Source organism: Phyllobates terribilis, unplaced genomic scaffold, assembly GCF_046119375.1.
Source record: "Phyllobates terribilis strain yellow unplaced genomic scaffold, ASM4611937v1 Scaffold_1631__1_contigs__length_240842, whole genome shotgun sequence".
Lineage (NCBI taxonomy): Eukaryota > Metazoa > Chordata > Amphibia > Anura > Dendrobatidae > Phyllobates > Phyllobates terribilis.
The window spans coordinates 184,125-203,918 of NW_027364391.1; the positions used below are offsets into that span (position 1 = coordinate 184,125).

Genomic DNA, 19,794 nt, shown 5'->3' on the forward strand with positions numbered 1-19,794 from the left:
GCATTCTTTTAAACTGTTGCTTATGGCGGTCTCTGTGAGCTTCTCAGTGACATTCAGCCATCCAGGTATCCCGCCTGCAGTAGACGGAATGTGGCAATGGAACGCTGGCTGCGCGTGTCATAATAGGCTCTGAGCCTTTATATACCTGCGCACAGCAGCAGCCACCTTCAGTCTGCTGCTGGACAGCCAGCAGCAGCAGGAGAGGTAATTAATCAGCAACCCTCCTGCTAAGGGTAGACAGCTGCTCGTTCCACCCCCCCCCCCCCCGCCTTAATTGGTTCTCCTCCCTTCCAACGGTGTTGAGGCGGGTGGGAACAGCCGGGGGTTGAGGGTACTGTGCTAAAAGAGGTGGAGTTATGCAGATCTAAAACGCGTGGATTGCAGCAGCAGCAAGCCGAAAAGTGCAGGCATGTGAGGGATCTAGAGGTTGACAGCATGTCTTCTTAACGGGAGTCCAGGTGGCCATCTTCACAAATGGACTTTTCAGAATCCTTGGGTGGCACCGTAGTCGGAAACCAATTCTGGTTATCGCTTCTCGGCCTTTTGGCTAAGATCAAGTGTAGTATCTGTTCTTATCAGTTTAATATCTGATACGTCCCCTATCTGGGGACCATATATTAAATGGATTTTTAGAACAGGGAGATGGAAAAAGAGCTTGCTCTGTCCACTCCACGCATTGACCTGGTATTGCAGTATCTCCTGGACCGGTGCACCCCTTCTTTAATGCAGTTTCTAAAATCAGAAAGAATTGAATTCAATGTTTTTTGTTCATTTGGCTTGTTTGTCGGATTTTGGGATGGACTCTTTGGCTTTGCTTTTCTTCTCCTCATTGGATTTTTCATGTTAAAAGTTGCAGAAGCCAGATGACAAGCTCATTTTGGTTCAACTTCAGCAACTGTGGATTGCATTGCCATGTAATGTAATGCAATGCTATCTATCTAGCTCTCCCTCTATACTTCCTTTTGGATAAACAGACATATTAGGCAAGCATTTTGGAGCTTTCACCTAAATAACTACAGGTGGTGAGATAAGCTGCACAATATAATTGACCTTTCAGTATATTGTTGCACACACACCATCTATTTAGCAAATGCCCTTGTTATCAACAGCAGCCTTTTAAACTCACCTGAGCTAACAGGTATGTGAGCTGGTTACTCTGCTGCGCTTAAAATTTCTTTTTTGGTTTGCTACAATGCCTTTTCTGAAACGTTGTCTCCCTCTGCTGGAACACTGACTTCTTTCATTTAATGCCTGCAGACTATAAAAGAGAAACCAACCCAAAAAGTTTGGTTGATTAGTCTGTGGCATTCTTTTAAACTGTTGCTTATGGCGGTCTCTGTGAGCTTCTCAGTGACATTCAGCCATCCAGGTATCCCGCCTGCAGTAGACGGAATGTGGCAATGGAACGCTGGCTGCGCGTGTCATAATAGGCTCTGAGCCTTTATATACCTGCGCACAGCAGCAGCCACCTTCAGTCTGCTGCTGGACAGCCAGCAGCAGCAGCAGCAGCAGGAGAGGTAATTAATCAGCAACCCTCCTGCTAAGGGTAGACAGCTGCTCGTTCCACCCCCCCCCCGCCTTAATTGGTTCTCCTCCCTTCCAACGGTGTTGAGGCGGGTGGGAACAGCCGGGGGTTGAGGGTACTGTGCTAAAAGAGGTGGAGTTATGCAGATCTAAAACGCGTGGATTGCAGCAGCAGCAAGCCGAAAAGTGCAGGCATGTGAGGGATCTAGAGGTTGACAGCATGTCTTCTTAACGGGAGTCCAGGTGGCCATCTCCACAAATGGACTTTTCAGAATCCTTGGGTGGCACCGTAGTCGGAAACCAATTCTGGTTATCGCTTCTCGGCCTTTTGGCTAAGATCAAGTGTAGTATCTGTTCTTATCAGTTTAATATCTGATACGTCCCCTATCTGGGGACCATATATTAAATGGATTTTTAGAACAGGGAGATGGAAAAAGAGCTTGCTCTGTCCACTCCACGCATTGACCTGGTATTGCAGTATCTCCAGGATCGGTGCACCCCTTCTTTAATGCAGTTTCTAAAATCAGAAAGAATTGAATTCAATGCTTTTTGTTCATTTGGCTTGTTTGTCGGATTTTGGGATGGACTCTTTGGCTTTGCTTTTCTTCTCCTCATTGGATTTTTCATGTTAAAAGTTGCAGAAGCCAGATGACAAGCTCATTTTGGTTCAACTTCAGCAACTGTGCATTGCATTGCCATGTAATGTAATGCAATGCTATCTATCTAGCTCTCCCTCTATACTTCCTTTTGGATAAACAGACATATCAGGCAAGCATTTTGGAGCTTTCACCTAAATAACTACAGGTGGTGAGATAAGCTGCACAATATAATTGACCTTTCAGTATATTGTTGCACACACACCATCTATTTAGCAAATGCCCTTGTTATCAACAGCAGCCTTTTAAACTCACCTGAGCTAACAGGTATGTGAGCTGGTTACTCTGCTGCGCTTAAAATTTCTTTTTTGGTTTGCTACAATGCCTTTTCTGAAACGTTGTCTCCCTCTGCTGGAACACTGACTTCTTTCATTTAATGCCTGCAGACTATAAAAGAGAAACCAACCCAAAAAGTTTGGTTGATTAGTCTGTGGCATTCTTTTAAACTGTTGCTTATGGCGGTCTCTGTGAGCTTCTCAGTGACATTCAGCCATCCAGGTATCCCGCCTGCAGTAGACGGAATGTGGCAATGGAACGCTGGCTGCGCGTGTCATAATAGGCTCTGAGCCTTTATATACCTGCGCACAGCAGCAGCCACCTTCAGTCTGCTGCTGGACAGCCAGCAGCAGCAGCAGCAGGAGAGGTAATTAATCAGCAACCCTCCTGCTAAGGGTAGACAGCTGCTCGTTCCACCCCCCCCCCCGCCTTAATTGGTTCTCCTCCCTTCCAACGGTGTTGAGGCGGGTGGGAACAGCCGGGGGTTGAGGGTACTGTGCTAAAAGAGGTGGAGTTATGCAGATCTAAAACGCGTGGATTGCAGCAGCAGCAAGCCGAAAAGTGCAGGTGACGCGCCCCCTGGGACATATTCCTTTTTGAGGGGAATACCCGGCACCGGATCAGATGGGGGGTTGTAGTCTCCGAGCGGCTGTGACCCGGTCCCGTGCCCAGGGCGTCAAGCTAAGTGTTATGTGGCAGTCCTTACTGATGTTATGAGAGTTCTTTTGTGTCGACTACGCCACCCGTTGTGATGCGGTCACTGTGGCCGCCGCTGCAGCAGGGTCCGCTGAGGCTGATGGTGGATGTGCAGCTTGGTGGGATAACCCCCAACGGGAGGGGTATAGCCTCAGAGGGGACAGGCGCAGAGGATGGGGGTTGTGGTGGTGCGGTGCAGCCGGCAATGAAAACAGACTCGGGTTGTGCAGTTAAGGGAGTTTACTTACTGCTGATGTTTCGGTCACTCCAGCTGTTAGTGACCACCCAAGCCGTGCTGCGTCCACCAGGTCCTGGATCCGGCCAACCCCCAAACAAGTCCGGAGCGTGGCCCTGAGCTCTCCCTCTGTCCTTTCTTCAGCCGTCCCCACCAGTGATTCACCTAGGTCCAGCTCCCTCGGGCCTTCTTTTGGGACACCCTTGGCCTTGGGTTCCCTGACCCTCCACGTGGTGTGCCTTCAGGGTGAATGTGGTGGGTGACCGTGACAGACACTGCCCACGGTCTCCGGTCTCTGGCTGGGGAATGTCTTTGCCCCCACCAGCTTGGGTTCCGGTACCCTCTTGCTGACTCCTCACCCGGTGCTCTAATTTGGGTTCTTGGGTCCCTTCAGTCTTCCCCCTCTGGGTCTTTCTCTTTCTTTCTCCTCTCTCTCTCTCCAGGGCTGCTGTTTCCTTCTCTCTCCTCTCCAACTGACTTGTTCTCAGCGTCTGACCCTGATCTAAGTTGATGCCCTCCTTATATATCCCTCTATGTGTGAGCTCAGGTGACCAGCACCCAATGAGCTCCTATCACTACCCAGACTGCTCCCCCTATCTGCCCCTACACTACATGGGATGTACCACCCCCCTCCCACTCCAGCCAGGAACAGGCTCGGTTGTACCTGCACATTTCTAAGTGGGAGTACCGTCGGCCTGCTCCTCTGGAATGGGATGTATGTAGTGCATGCAGTCTATCTGAGCTCAGTTCCACACTCCTTCCTTACCCGGGAGTGGAATATCACACCTCTGGGTTGAGGTGCAATACCCCTGTAGCAGCCGAATCCTCAGGGTGCTACATTCCCCCCTGGTAAATCACAGCACGTCCTCGGGCTGTAAGACATAAAACACCAAAACATACAAAATTTTTATATGAACATATAAAACATATAAACATTATATATATATAAAACTTTTTTATATAAACATTCTCGTAGACTTCTCTTGTCTCTGGTTCCTCCTCCGGACACTGTGCAACGTGTGTCCGGGAAAAGTGCGACAGTCTCTTAGAAAATACTGGTTTTCTATAAAACCGGTAGGGGGCGCTTTAGGAAGCGCAACTATGTACAGGGGAATTTGGCCGTTCTCAGTCCCCGGCCAAGTAAAGGGAAAGGGATGGCTGCTCACAGTCCTCAGCCTGGTTTGGGTAGGGGACACACGGGTTAAACTGTTCACTGGTCCCAACGGGGACTAAACTTTAAAGCAGCCACGGTTACTTGGGTACCCCGACAGGTAACTATATACAGTCCTTTGTACTATCTCAGTCATAGTACCTTCTAGCCTTGAACCCGTCCGGGTCTTCTGGCTCCTCCTCCCTACACCGCAACTCCTCCTCTGTCAGGCGATGCACGTGGAGGGCGTAAGGTCCCTTGGCACACTTGTGCCGGGTGAACGTTACCTCGTCACCGACGTAGAGGTCACGGCCTTTGTGACCCTCTGGCAGGTGGGACTCGACGTCCCGTCGGGTAACGAAGACGTCACCCATGGTGTTCCGGTCCTTTATGAAGCCCCACCCATGCTGCGCATTAAACTTTATTACCGTCCCGATGGTACGGGGACGATTTGCTGCATAGGGGTCCCTTCTGGTCCGACTCTTTTGCTCCGCGCTGCGGGTCTGGGCCCATTGCTCTCTGACCCGCCTCTCCTCCCGTTCTCTCTTAAACTCTGCCAGCTGTTGACGGCAACACTCTGTGCGTTCAGCTGCAGCTGCCCGAGTCTCTCCGGTGAACCCCATCAAATCTTCTCCCGTGGGGTCCCACACGAATTGGGCTTCTTCTAGTGGAGGCGAGACCCGAGTCACGGGCTTTGGAGCCGGGATCAGGGGCTCACACAGGGGACCTAACTTCTTTTGTCGCTCCAGTTCCAAGAATTCTTCGGGCCAGATGAAGGGCCGCCCGTCCGGCCACGCTAGCTGGCTGAAGGGGTCCTCTCCCAGATATGGCACCCTTGGTGTTTCGGGTGCGGGCGCGATGGTGGGGGCGCCCAGGTTACCCAGGCCTTGCGGCCAGGCCGGGGGCATCTGGAAGGTAAATGGAACTGTTAACACGGCGGCGCCCTGGGCTACCTGGCCTTGCGACCAGGCCGGAGGCTCCGCGGAGGTAGATGGCTCTGCTGGGGATGCGGCGCCCGGAAACGCTAGGCCCTGCGACCAGGCCGGAGGCTCCTCTTCCTTCGCCACGCTCCGGGTCACGACGCGTGACGTCACCGGGGTCGCGACGGCGGCTTCCGGTCGGGGCCTAGTCGGTGGCGGTGTCATGGCGGTCTCGGGTACGGCCGGGGGACCTTCGGGCTCTGCGACGGGGAGCTGGGGCAGATAAGCGGTCTTCCGGTATGGGGTATAGGCGTCCCCCTTACCTGCTGCCATGCGTCTCGCTCCCTCTTCTGCGCCGTCTCCGGCCTTGGGTCCTCCCGCGTCATCCGCAGAGGCAGTCGGTGTCTTCTTCCAAGGGAGCGGGTTCCGTGGACGGGTTCCAGCTTGCTGGGCCATCTCCCGGCCCCACTCCGCCAGGATCTCCCTCTGCACTCGGGCCATCCTTCCCGCGAGGCCCTCCAGGGCACTCCGCGCGCACTCCCGATCTCGGGGAAGCTGCGCCAGGATCTCCGCTAAGCCTAGCGGGGTTGTTGACTCCAGCAGGCTCCTGACCATCGGGTCGGTGCTGCTCTGCTCTCCTCTTTCTTCCTTTTGCAGGCTCCTGGCCAGCGGGCCGGTGCTGCGCTGCTGCCGCTCCATTCCCGGGTCTACTCTTCCTCTCCTCGACTCCGGGTGCTCTCGCTCTGGACACCTTGCCTCCGGGTGCGCTCGTTCTAGACTGCTCCAAGCGACACCCATCTTTTCTCTTTTCTTTCGTCTCCTCCCACTTAGAGGGCGGTCCCGGGGCAACTCGGTGACTGTCAGCTCCAGGGGGAGTTCTTTCACGCTGACAGACACCTCCAGCATCACAGTCTCTGTTGGTGGGGGCGGTTTCCACTTTTGGCGCCATTTTCTGTCCTGGCCCACGATGGGAGGTGGCCTCCTGCCCTCCTTTGGCACGCCTATAATGGCGTCCGCTGCTCTTCCAAGGCGGGAAATCTGCGGTTTTGGCGGGAATCGCTTCCCAGTGGCGGGAAACTCGGCAGATGGCGGGAACAAGCTGGAAATGGCGGACAATCGGCGGGAAACGACTGGTGATGGAGTCCGATGGCGTGGACCCTCCGGAACCGGCGGGAGACTTCTTTCTGAGGTAAACTTGCACTTTTCTTCAGGCACGCAGTACCCGGTTGTTGTGGGCACGTAATCCTGCCGACTACGCCAAAGTTGACGCGCCCCCTGGGACATATTCCTTTTTGAGGGGAATACCCGGCACCGGATCAGATGGGGGGTTGTAGTCTCCGAGCGGCTGTGACCCGGTCCCGTGCCCAGGGCGTCAAGCTAAGTGTTATGTGGCAGTCCTTACTGATGTTATGAGAGTTCTTTTGTGTCGACTACGCCACCCGTTGTGATGCGGTCACTGTGGCCGCCGCTGCAGCAGGGTCCGCTGAGGCTGATGGTGGATGTGCAGCTTGGTGGGATAACCCCCAACGGGAGGGGTATAGCCTCAGAGGGGACAGGCGCAGAGGATGGGGGTTGTGGTGGTGCGGTGCAGCCGGCAATGAAAACAGACTCGGGTTGTGCAGTTAAGGGAGTTTACTTACTGCTGATGTTTCGGTCACTCCAGCTGTTAGTGACCACCCGAGCCGTGCTGCGTCCACCAGGTCCTGGATCCGGCCAACCCCCAAACAAGTCCGGAGCGTGGCCCTGAGCTCTCCCTCTGTCCTTTCTTCAGCCGTCCCCACCAGTGATTCACCTAGGTCCAGCTCCCTCGGGCCTTCTTTTGGGACACCCTTGGCCTTGGGTTCCCTGACCCTCCACGTGGTGTGCCTTCAGGGTGAATGTGGTGGGTGACCGTGACAGACACTGCCCACGGTCTCCGGTCTCTGGCTGGGGAATGTCTTTGCCCCCACCAGCTTGGGTTCCGGTACCCTCTTGCTGACTCCTCACCCGGTGCTCTAATTTGGGTTCTTGGGTCCCTTCAGTCTTCCCCCTCTGGGTCTTTCTCTTTCTTTCTCCTCTCTCTCTCTCCAGGGCTGCTGTTTCCTTCTCTCTCCTCTCCAACTGACTTGTTCTCAGCGTCTGACCCTGATCTAAGTTGATGCCCTCCTTATATATCCCTCTATGTGTGAGCTCAGGTGACCAGCACCCAATGAGCTCCTATCACTACCCAGACTGCTCCCCCTATCTGCCCCTACACTACATGGGATGTACCACCCCCCTCCCACTCCAGCCAGGAACAGGCTCGGTTGTACCTGCACATTTCTAAGTGGGAGTACCGTCGGCCTGCTCCTCTGGAATGGGATGTATGTAGTGCATGCAGTCTATCTGAGCTCAGTTCCACACTCCTTCCTTACCCGGGAGTGGAATATCACACCTCTGGGTTGAGGTGCAATACCCCTGTAGCAGCCGAATCCTCAGGGTGCTACACAGGCATGTGAGGGATCTAGAGGTTGACAGCATGTCTTCTTAACGGGAGTCCAGGTGGCCATCTCCACAAATGGACTTTTCAGAATCCTTGGGTGGCACCGTAGTCGGAAACCAATTCTGGTTATCGCTTCTCGGCCTTTTGGCTAAGATCAAGTGTAGTATCTGTTCTTATCAGTTTAATATCTGATACGTCCCCTATCTGGGGACCATATATTAAATGGATTTTTAGAACAGGGAGATGGAAAAAGAGCTTGCTCTGTCCACTCCACGCATTGACCTGGTATTGCAGTATCTCCAGGACCGGTGCACCCCTTCTTTAATGCAGTTTCTAAAATCAGAAAGAATTGAATTCAATGCTTTTTGTTCATTTGGCTTGTTTGTCGGATTTTGGGATGGACTCTTTGGCTTTGCTTTTCTTCTCCTCATTGGATTTTTCATGTTAAAAGTTGCAGAAGCCAGATGACAAGCTCATTTTGGTTCAACTTCAGCAACTGTGCATTGCATTGCCATGTAATGTAATGCAATGCTATCTATCTAGCTCTCCCTCTATACTTCCTTTTGGATAAACAGACATATTAGGCAAGCATTTTGGAGCTTTCACCTGAATAACTACAGGTGGTGAGATAAGCTGCACAATATAATTGACCTTTCAGTATATTGTTGCACACACACCATCTATTTAGCAAATGCCCTTGTTATCAACAGCAGCCTTTTAAACTCACCTGAGCTAACAGGTATGTGAGCTGGTTACTCTGCTGCGCTTAAAATTTCTTTTTTGGTTTGCTACAATGCCTTTTCTGAAACGTTGTCTCCCTCTGCTGGAACACTGACTTCTTTCATTTAATGCCTGCAGACTATAAAAGAGAAACCAACCCAAAAAGTTTGGTTGATTAGTCTGTGGCATTCTTTTAAACTGTTGCTTATGGCGGTCTCTGTGAGCTTCTCAGTGACATTCAGCCATCCAGGTATCCCGCCTGCAGTAGACGGAATGTGGCAATGGAACGCTGGCTGCGCGTGTCATAATAGGCTCTGAGCCTTTATATACCTGCGCACAGCAGCAGCCACCTTCAGTCTGCTGCTGGACAGCCAGCAGCAGCAGCAGCAGCAGGAGAGGTAATTAATCAGCAACCCTCCTGCTAAGGGTAGACAGCTGCTCGTTCCACCCCCCCCCCGCCTTAATTGGTTCTCCTCCCTTCCAACGGTGTTGAGGCGGGTGGGAACAGCCGGGGGTTGAGGGTACTGTGCTAAAAGAGGTGGAGTTATGCAGATCTAAAACGCGTGGATTGCAGCAGCAGCAAGCCGAAAAGTGCAGGCATGTGAGGGATCTAGAGGTTGACAGCATGTCTTCTTAACGGGAGTCCAGGTGGCCATCTCCACAAATGGACTTTTCAGAATCCTTGGGTGGCACCGTAGTCGGAAACCAATTCTGGTTATCGCTTCTCGGCCTTTTGGCTAAGATCAAGTGTAGTATCTTTTGAAAAGGCAGTTTTGTCCTTGGGCTGCCCTAGTAAATTGATGCATATTACACACTGGTTTGGTGCACTTGTTAGTACGCCAGGTGGCTCATAGAGTTATCTGATGGAAAACATGGCCCTCCAGGATCGAAGTCACTAGGCTGGGTAAGTGTGAGGGCTTTGGAGCAATGTGCCCCAGGAGTAGGCGCCCTGGTGGGAGTCCAAGCTTACTGGGACTGGGAACCCCAGAAAGACTTGGCTTCGTAGCACGCCGCACCTTTGCCAATCATACTTTCTGAGCAACCCCCCCTATTCCTGGCCTCCGGGCTAGGAAGGGGAATTTTTATAAACCCGGTCGGAGGTCCGGTCAGCTTTGGGCTGAGAAACCAACACAGGCTCCAGCTCCACTAGGGTGGCAGCCTAGATGGAAGCTGGGAGCACGAAAACGGCTCTTCTCCGGCTTCGGCTAGGGAGAGTATCGGAGATCCCTGACCCTCGCTGTGACCTTCTGGCTCGGAGGGATGGGGATGGTTTATTGGGGACCCTCTCCTCCGGGAAGGGTCCACATGAATCCTCGCCTCGTGCGCTGTTTTGGTGTGACTTCGGTCACATTTTTCAGTGCCTTGGATGCAGCTTCAATCAAAAAATCTGTTCTTTTAAGAACACAAGAGCTACGATCTACACTTGACGAGAGCGATCGAACTCGGAAGGAGAAGAGCTTCGGAGCCCAGCTGACATCGGAGAAGGAAGGCGGATATCGGTGGGAGGAAGAAGCTCTAAAGAATCCAGAAGAAGACGAAGACTCGGAGAAGAATCGGACTGTCCTGTGGAATCTTCGAGGAAGAAAATCATCGAGACAAAGACCTTTCGGGGAATTTGTCCAGAACACGACGGGAGAAGAATCTGCATAGCTCCACCCATTCCGGGAAGAGTTCCAGATCCAGCTCCAAGAAGTAACTGCAGGAGGAAAGCCATGGCAAGCGCTGCGAGGAAGGCCGAAAAGAAGAGCCTGGAGCAGGGGACAGCCAGGAGGGCGCAGCCAGGAGCCGATTCTGACCCCAAGGACTCTGCCTCCACGGCTGGCCAGCAGAAGGGACCCCAGAAGCCCCGCCACGAAGCTCCAGCCCTGGAGCCATGGATGCGGCAGACGGTGGCCCTGAAGCTGAAGGAAGTGGATGGGAGGGTGCCGGACATGTCCTCGGACGTGTTCTGCCAGAAGATGCTGCTGGATCGAGGATTCTCCAGGTCGGACACCCTCAGCATCCAGACCTTCTTGACGGGGATCTTCTTCGTCACCTTCGCCACTGTGAACACCTGCAGGAGGTTCTGGGAAATGGTAAGCGCAAAAGGACCAGATAATTCTTTCTCTGCCTTTACAGGTAGCTGCCCTATCCAGAGGGACGAAAGGAGGATCACGGTCTCCATGTGCAACCCGCACACCCCAGGCCAAGACATCTGTACCTTCCTGAGACGCTTCTGTTTGGTTGTGAAGGAACCCTCTCACATCCTGAATGGACTCGGCTTCTGGACAGGTAAGTGGTCGGTGACCGTTAGACTTCACAGGGACCTGGCGTACTCAGACGGACTTCGGCACCTGCCCCCGACATTCTCCCTGGGCAACTCCTACGGCCTCATCTATTACCCGGACATGCCGCGGAACTGCAGGAGATGCGGCAAGAATGGCCACGAGATGAAGGACTGCAAGGAGGATGCCTGCAGGATTTGTCGAGTGACGGGACACAGCTCGAAGGACTGCCCGAAGAAGACGTCCTGCAACCTGTGTGGGCTGGCGGCTCATCTGTACAAGGATTGCCCCAAGCGTGAGAGATCCTGGGCATCGGTGGTTGCGACAACCCCAGCTCCGGAGGACAAGGCCCCGACGACCAGGCCTGTGAAGGTCAAGGACGCGACGACCAAGGCCCCAGCGGCCAAGGCTGAGACGACCAAGGCCAAAGCGGTCAAGGAGTCGGTGGCCAAAGCCCCAGCGACGGTCCCAGCAGCTCCGAAGCAGAAGAAAAAGTCAAAGGAGGGTAAGAGTTCTGTCACCCCTCTCTCGATCCCTCCCCCTGCCACCCCCGTCAAATCCCCCCCCACCCCGGCCACCCCTGCTGAGGATTCCACTTCCTCTTCCTCCTTCCCCTACTCCTCAGCAGGTGTCCTTTCCCCTGCCCCGGCAGCCACTCTCCCTCCCCAGACCATGGTAGCGGTGGAATTAACCTTTCCTCCACCCGCCGCTATCTATTCCGAGGAGGATTTTCCCCTTCTTGTCTCCCCAGTTCCAACCCGGGGAAAGAGGAAGGTGGAGGACAGCCCTGCTACTGAATCCTCCAAAAAGAAGATTCTGGATTTCGTAGGCGAAAAGGAGGATACCCTCCCTCAGCCAGAAGAGATGGAGCACATGGTTGAGACCCTGGTGGCCGAGCCAGAAGAGGAGGAACTGGTGGTCGCCGAGATCGAGGCCGCGCTGCTTGACCAGATGGAGGAAGAGGGCCTGCTGGTGATCCCGTCACCAGCAGTCAACACCGACGAGGGACTACCCGACCGGAGTGGTAACTAAGGTGTATTGCCTGCGCTAACTTTTTCTTTTTTCCCTACATGATGGCTAATATTAACTTATTTTCCATTAATGTCAGGAGCATCAAGGACAAGTTCAGACGTCAGACTATTTATGCCTTCCTTACTTCCCAGTTGTGTGATGTTTATATGTTGCAGGAATGTTCCCTTCCCTCCTCTAGGTCCTTCAAACATCTGGCCAGGGAGTGGTCCCACGGTCCATCCTACTGGTCCGGTGGGGGTGACTGCAAGTCTGCGGGGGTCGCAATTCTGATCAGGGGGGGCGCATTCACGCTTGAGTCCGTCCAGGAGCTCATCTGCGGCAGGGCTCTTGTTGTAGATGGCAACTGGGCAGGAGAACCTGTCAGGTTCATCAACGTGTATGCGTCCCCACTGAAGAATGAGCGTTTGGAGCTTTTCCAGACCCTGCGGCTTCAGCTTGCCACCACCAGGACCTTAGTGATGGCCGGGGATTTCAACTGCCCCATCGAGGAGGATGGTCGTAGTTCTGGCACATCTGCCAAGTTGGACATCACGTCCAAGCTGCTCATCGAGATGGTAACCGAGGCCTCTCTTCAGGACGTGGTGGGCTCCATGGGGAGAGGCTCCACGAACTATTCGTGGAGCCGACCCGATGGCTCACTCCGCTCCAGGATTGACTTTGTGTTCACCTCTCGGGCAGTCAGGCAGAGTAGGCACTCGATGGTCCCCTGCTTCTTCTCCGACCACAGAGCCATTCACTTACAAGGTGTCCTCGGCGACGGTTTTCCGTCCGGCCCCGGCTCCTGGAAGCTGAATTGTGCTCTGCTGGCTCAGGATGAAGTCGTGGAGGAGCTGAGAGCAGCCTACGCAATGTGGCAGTCCTACAAGGGTAGCTTCCAAACAGTCTCTGATTGGTGGGAATATGTTAAACTTGAGTTTCGCTGTTTCTTTCAGGCCAAGGGTCGACAACAGGCGTGTGAGAAGAGGAGGGACTTCAGAGGGCTGCAGCGCGAGCTGCGGTCGCTGCAGGACCTTCTTCACTGCGGCTGGGACGTGAGGGAGGAGCTGGAGGAGACCAAGAAGAGCCTGAAAAGGCACTTTGAGGAGGAGTCCAAGCGAATCGTCTTCCGTTCCAAAGTGGAGAATCTGGAGAAGGGTGAGAAATGTAACTCATTCTTTTTCAGGAAACTTCATGCCGGTCACACGCCCCTGAACGAGCTGCGAGACGAGAGCGGAAACATGCGACGTGGGAAGGAGGACGTGATGAGGGTCGTCAGCGACTTCTACAGCGAACTCTACTCCCACAAGACTACCGACCCCGACGCTGCTGATAAGTTCCTGTCAGGTATCACTAACCATCTTGATCCTGCAGGCACGGCAGCCTTGGACAAACCTCTGATGGTGGGCGAATTGCTCTCTGCCGCTAAATCCTTTAGGACCGGCAGGACCCCGGGCAGTGATGGTCTTCCAGCTCTATGTAGCGCAGGGAGACGTCATCTGTCCGGACCTGTTGGACCTGTACGAGGAGATGGTGGTGGAGGGTAGAATGCCTCCATCTTTGAGGGAAGGAATGGTCACGATCCTGTACAAGCGGAAGGGAGAGAGGTGCGACCTGAGGAATTGGCGTCCCATCACTCTGCTCAACGTGGACTACAAGATCCTGGCCAAGACGATGGCGACACGACTTAAGACGGTCATCGGACGGATCATCCACCCGGACCAGACCTGCGGCATCCCTGGACGTCGCATCGCAGACAGCCTCGCTCTCGTGCGGGACACGGTCGAGTACATCAAGGTCCGCCGCGCACACGCGGCCCTGGTCTCCTTGGATCAGGAGAAGGCCTTCGACCGGGTTTCCCACGAGTTCATGGGCCGAGCTCTGCACCGGTTAGGTTTGGGTAACATGTTTTGTTCGTATGTCCGTCTGATGTATTTTGATATCCACAGCTCGGTGTTGGTGAACGGCTGGAAGACTGACCCCTTCCTCTCTGGGGTCAGACAAGGCTGCCCTCTATCACCTCTTCTTTTTGTTTGTGTTATAGAACTCTTCGCAGAGGCTATCCGGCAGAATGGAGAGATCAGAGGGATCACCGCACCGGGTCCGGGACGACACGAGGTCAAGTGCTCGCTCTACATGGACGACGTCACCGTCTTCTGCGCTGATCGTGGTTCAGTCGACGCCCTCGTCCAGACGTGTGAGAGGTTCGGCCGGGCTTCAGGGGCCAAAGTCAACTGTAGGAAGTCGGAAGCCATGCTCTTCGGGGATTGGCAGCCGGCCTCCTCCGCCCCCTTCCCCTTCAACATTCAACCGGATTTCCTCAAGGTGCTGGGAGTCTGGTTCGGGAAGGAAGGAGCGGCCCTCAAGTCCTGGCAAGAACGCTTGGCCAAGGTGAAGCAACGGATCGGACTCTGGAGCCTCAGACACCTCACTTGTGAGGGTAAGGCACTCGTCCTGCGTAATGAGGTCCTGCCCGTCTTGCAGTACACGGCGCAGGCCTGGCCCCCACACGTCACTGTGTGCAGGGCCATTACCAGGACAGTGTTTCACTTTGTCTGGGGATCCAAGATGGACAGAGTCAGGCGGGCCGTCATGTACAAGGAGCCTCGCAAGGGTGGGAAGGGCGTTCCAGATATCCCCACCCTCCTGCGATCCTCTTTTGTGTGTGATTGTGTCCGCCGGACTTTGCAAGTCAAGAATGGCTCCGCGGGCAGGTCCATGTCTCGCTTCTTCCTGCTTCCTCTTTGGAGGCGACTCGGCTGGGACAAGTGGGACAGCTCCTTCCCCTACAACTGGACGACGCCATGGTTCTACGGAGACGTCGTTCGATTTGTGGGGGAACATCAACTGGAGGGACTCAAGCCCGACTTGTGGAAGCCCAAAACTATCCACAAGCTCATCAGAGCCAAGGATGACGTGGAGAACATCACAGGACTTCACCAGGACACGCTGGAGACTGTGTGGACAAATGTGTCGTCTGACAGGCTGACGAACGGGCACAAGGAATTGTCGTGGATGGCGATTCAGGGCGGACTGCCCGTCCGGTCATTCATGCATGCCCGGAACCTGTGCAAGACCCGGTACTGCCCAAGGTGCCCCTTCGTGGAGGAAACATCTTTGCACACTTTTTGGGACTGCGGATTTGCACAGCGCCTGTTGACTGCCCTTGAGGACGACCTGAGGAACTCTGTCCCCAGGGCGAGCCTATCGCACCATTCTGTGCGTTACGGACTCTTCCCTGGGGTTCATACCGTCGGAGCCATCCAGGAGGCTTGGCGCCTTATGAACTGCTTCAAGGATGCCGTTTGGGTCGCCAGGAACCGGCTCATCTTGAGGAGGGAGAGGATGTCCATCCAGGACTGCCGCAGGCTGATCCACAGCCTGCTCAGAGACTATTCCATCGTGGACGGTCCGGAGGACGAGGATGAGGACTAAACCCCTCCTCCCCCTCTCCCCTTATGTGTCTTGTCTTTCAATAAAGCTTTGGGCCTGTGATTTTCCCCTCCCCATCCCCTTTTTCCCAATCCCCATCCCTTATCACGATTCGTCGAACTGTATTGATTGACATGCTTTTTCTTTCAGATTGAGTGTTTTGTGTAGCATAGGGGTGTGATGTGTCTAGTTAGTGCGTCGTATCCTCATGCTATGTAAATATGATGTAGAATTCTGTGTGTACTGGGCTGCGGCACTGTACACTGTCTGTTAACTTATTTTTTGTGCTAATAAAAGATATATTCAATCAAAAAATCTGTTCTTATCAGTTTAATATCTGATACGTCCCCTATCTGGGGACCATATATTAAATGGATTTTTAGAACAGGGAGATGGAAAAAGAGCTTGCTCTGTCCACTCCACGCATTGACCTGGTATTGCAGTATCTCCAGGACCGGTGCACCCCTTCTTTAATGCAGTTTCTAAAATCAGAAAGAATTGAATTCAATGCTTTTTGTTCATTTGGCTTGTTTGTCGGATTTTGGGATGGACTCTTTGGCTTTGCTTTTCTTCTCCTCATTGGATTTTTCATGTTAAAAGTTGCAGAAGCCAGATGACAAGCTCATTTTGGTTCAACTTCAGCAACTGTGCATTGCATTGCCATGTAATGTAATGCAATGCTATCTATCTAGCTCTCCCTCTATACTTCCTTTTGGATAAACAGACATATTAGGCAAGCATTTTGGAGCTTTCACCTGAATAACTACAGGTGGTGAGATAAGCTGCACAATATAATTGACCTTTCAGTATATTGTTGCACACACACCATCTATTTAGCAAATGCCCTTGTTATCAACAGCAGCCTTTTAAACTCACCTGAGCTAACAGGTATGTGAGCTGGTTACTCTGCTGCGCTTAAAATTTCTTTTTTGGTTTGCTACAATGCCTTTTCTGAAACGTTGTCTCCCTCTGCTGGAACACTGACTTCTTTCATTTAATGCCTGCAGACTATAAAAGAGAAACCAACCCAAAAAGTTTGGTTGATTAGTCTGTGGCATTCTTTTAAACTGTTGCTTATGGCGGTCTCTGTGAGCTTCTCAGTGACATTCAGCCATCCAGGTATCCCGCCTGCAGTAGACGGAATGTGGCAATGGAACGCTGGCTGCGCGTGTCATAATAGGCTCTGAGCCTTTATATACCTGCGCACAGCAGCAGCCACCTTCAGTCTGCTGCTGGACAGCCAGCAGCAGCAGCAGCAGCAGGAGAGGTAATTAATCAGCAACCCTCCTGCTAAGGGTAGACAGCTGCTCGTTCCACCCCCCCCCGCCTTAATTGGTTCTCCTCCCTTCCAACGGTGTTGAGGCGGGTGTCAACAGCCGGGGGTTGAGGGTACTGTGCTAAAAGAGGTGGAGTTATGCAGATCTAAAACGCGTGGATTGCAGCAGCAGCAAGCCGAAAAGTGCAGGCATGTGAGGGATCTAGAGGTTGACAGCATGTCTTCTTAACGGGAGTCCAGGTGGCCATCTCCACAAATGGACTTTTCAGAATCCTTGGGTGGCACCGTAGTCGGAAACCAATTCTGGTTATCGCTTCTCGGCCTTTTGGCTAAGATCAAGTGTAGTATCTTTTGAAAAGGCAGTTTTGTCCTTGGGCTGCCCTAGTAAATTGATGCATATTACACACTGGTTTGGTGCACTTGTTAGTACGCCAGGTGGCTCATAGAGTTATCTGATGGAAAACATGGCCCTCCAGGATCGAAGTCACTAGGCTGGGTAAGTGTGAGGGCTTTGGAGCAATGTGCCCCAGGAGTAGGCGCCCTGGTGGGAGTCCAAGCTTACTGGGACTGGGAACCCCAGAAAGACTTGGCTTCGTAGCACGCCGCACCTTTGCCAATCATACTTTCTGAGCAACCCCCCCTATTCCTGGCCTCCGGGCTAGGAAGGGGAATTTTTATAAACCCGGTCGGAGGTCCGGTCAGCTTTGGGCTGAGAAACCAACACAGGCTCCAGCTCCACTAGGGTGGCAGCCTAGATGGAAGCTGGGAGCACGAAAACGGCTCTTCTCCGGCTTCGGCTAGGGAGAGTATCGGAGATCCCTGACCCTCGCTGTGACCTTCTGGCTCGGAGGGATGGGGATGGTTTATTGGGGACCCTCTCCTCCGGGAAGGGTCCACATGAATCCTCGCCTCGTGCGCTGTTTTGGTGTGACTTCGGTCACATTTTTCAGTGCCTTGGATGCAGCTTCAATCAAAAAATCTGTTCTTTTAAGAACACAAGAGCTACGATCTACACTTGACGAGAGCGATCGAACTCGGAAGGAGAAGAGCTTCGGAGCCCAGCTGACATCGGAGAAGGAAGGCGGATATCGGTGGGAGGAAGAAGCTCTAAAGAATCCAGAAGAAGACGAAGACTCGGAGAAGAATCGGACTGTCCTGTGGAATCTTCGAGGAAGAAAATCATCGAGACAAAGACCTTTCGGGGAATTTGTCCAGAACACGACGGGAGAAGAATCTGCATAGCTCCACCCATTCCGGGAAGAGTTCCAGATCCAGCTCCAAGAAGTAACTGCAGGAGGAAAGCCATGGCAAGCGCTGCGAGGAAGGCCGAAAAGAAGAGCCTGGAGCAGGGGACAGCCAGGAGGGCGCAGCCAGGAGCCGATTCTGACCCCAAGGACTCTGCCTCCACGGCTGGCCAGCAGAAGGGACCCCAGAAGCCCCGCCACGAAGCTCCAGCCCTGGAGCCATGGATGCGGCAGACGGTGGCCCTGAAGCTGAAGGAAGTGGATGGGAGGGTGCCGGACATGTCCTCGGACGTGTTCTGCCAGAAGATGCTGCTGGATCGAGGATTCTCCAGGTCGGACACCCTCAGCATCCAGACCTTCTTGACGGGGATCTTCTTCGTCACCTTCGCCACTGTGAACACCTGCAGGAGGTTCTGGGAAATGGTAAGCGCAAAAGGACCAGATAATTCTTTCTCTGCCTTTACAGGTAGCTGCCCTATCCAGAGGGACGAAAGGAGGATCACGGTCTCCATGTGCAACCCGCACACCCCAGGCCAAGACATCTGTACCTTCCTGAGACGCTTCTGTTTGGTTGTGAAGGAACCCTCTCACATCCTGAATGGACTCGGCTTCTGGACAGGTAAGTGGTCGGTGACCGTTAGACTTCACAGGGACCTGGTGTACTCAGACGGACTTCGGCACCTGCCCCCGACATTCTCCCTGGGCAACTCCTACGGCCTCATCTATTACCCGGACATGCCGCGGAACTGCAGGAGATGCGGCAAGAATGGCCACGAGATGAAGGACTGCAAGGAGGATGCCTGCAGGATTTGTCGAGTGACGGGACACAGCTCGAAGGACTGCCCGAAGAAGACGTCCTGCAACCTGTGTGGGCTGGCGGCTCATCTGTACAAGGATTGCCCCAAGCGTGAGAGATCCTGGGCATCGGTGGTTGCGACAACCCCAGCTCCGGAGGACAAGGCCCCGACGACCAGGCCTGTGAAGGTCAAGGACGCGACGACCAAGGCCCCAGCGGCCAAGGCTGAGACGACCAAGGCCAAAGCGGTCAAGGAGTCGGTGGCCAAAGCCCCAGCGACGGTCCCAGCAGCTCCGAAGCAGAAGAAAAAGTCAAAGGAGGGTAAGAGTTCTGTCACCCCTCTCTCGATCCCTCCCCCTGCCACCCCCGTCAAATCCCCCCCCACCCCGGCCACCCCTGCTGAGGATTCCACTTCCTCTTCCTCCTTCCCCTACTCCTCAGCAGGTGTCCTTTCCCCTGCCCCGGCAGCCACTCTCCCTCCCCAGACCATGGTAGCGGTGGAATTAACCTTTCCTCCACCCGCCGCTATCTATTCCGAGGAGGATTTTCCCCTTCTTGTCTCCCCAGTTCCAACCCGGGGAAAGAGGAAGGTGGAGGACAGCCCTGCTACTGAATCCTCCAAAAAGAAGATTCTGGATTTCGTAGGCGAAAAGGAGGATACCCTCCCTCAGCCAGAAGAGATGGAGCACATGGTTGAGACCCTGGTGGCCGAGCCAGAAGAGGAGGAACTGGTGGTCGCCGAGATCGAGGCCGCGCTGCTTGACCAGATGGAGGAAGAGGGCCTGCTGGTGATCCCGTCACCAGCAGTCAACACCGACGAGGGACTACCCGACCGGAGTGGTAACTAAGGTGTATTGCCTGCGCTAACTTTTTCTTTTTTCCCTACATGATGGCTAATATTAACTTATTTTCCATTAATGTCAGGAGCATCAAGGACAAGTTCAGACGTCAGACTATTTATGCCTTCCTTACTTCCCAGTTGTGTGATGTTTATATGTTGCAGGAATGTTCCCTTCCCTCCTCTAGGTCCTTCAAACATCTGGCCAGGGAGTGGTCCCACGGTCCATCCTACTGGTCCGGTGGGGGTGACTGCAAGTCTGCGGGGGTCGCAATTCTGATCAGGGGGGGCGCATTCA

The 19,794-nt window shown here is 53.7% G+C and overlaps 4 non-coding genes and 2 pseudogenes across 4 annotated transcripts; all 6 read left to right on the top strand.

Annotated features, from left to right (window-relative positions):
• The first annotated feature begins 527 nt into the window (after nucleotides 1-527).
• On the top strand, nucleotides 528-718 carry LOC141244929 (U2 spliceosomal RNA). The gene has a single exon (XR_012308823.1). It is a non-coding gene; the product is annotated as a U2 spliceosomal RNA (small nuclear RNA).
• A 1,118-nt stretch (nucleotides 719-1,836) lies between these two features.
• Nucleotides 1,837-2,027, top strand: LOC141244861 (U2 spliceosomal RNA). Its single transcript, XR_012308760.1, has one exon. It is a non-coding gene; the product is annotated as a U2 spliceosomal RNA (small nuclear RNA).
• Nucleotides 2,028-8,046: 6,019 nt separating this feature from the next.
• LOC141244900 (U2 spliceosomal RNA) lies at nucleotides 8,047-8,237 on the top strand. The gene has a single exon (XR_012308796.1). It is a non-coding gene; the product is annotated as a U2 spliceosomal RNA (small nuclear RNA).
• A 1,118-nt stretch (nucleotides 8,238-9,355) lies between these two features.
• LOC141244968 (U2 spliceosomal RNA) lies at nucleotides 9,356-9,471 on the top strand (annotated as a pseudogene).
• Nucleotides 9,472-15,617: 6,146 nt separating this feature from the next.
• Nucleotides 15,618-15,810, top strand: LOC141244954 (U2 spliceosomal RNA). Its single transcript, XR_012308847.1, has one exon. It is a non-coding gene; the product is annotated as a U2 spliceosomal RNA (small nuclear RNA).
• Nucleotides 15,811-16,927: 1,117 nt separating this feature from the next.
• On the top strand, nucleotides 16,928-17,043 carry LOC141244969 (U2 spliceosomal RNA; annotated as a pseudogene).
• Nucleotides 17,044-19,794: the final 2,751 nt, after the last annotated feature.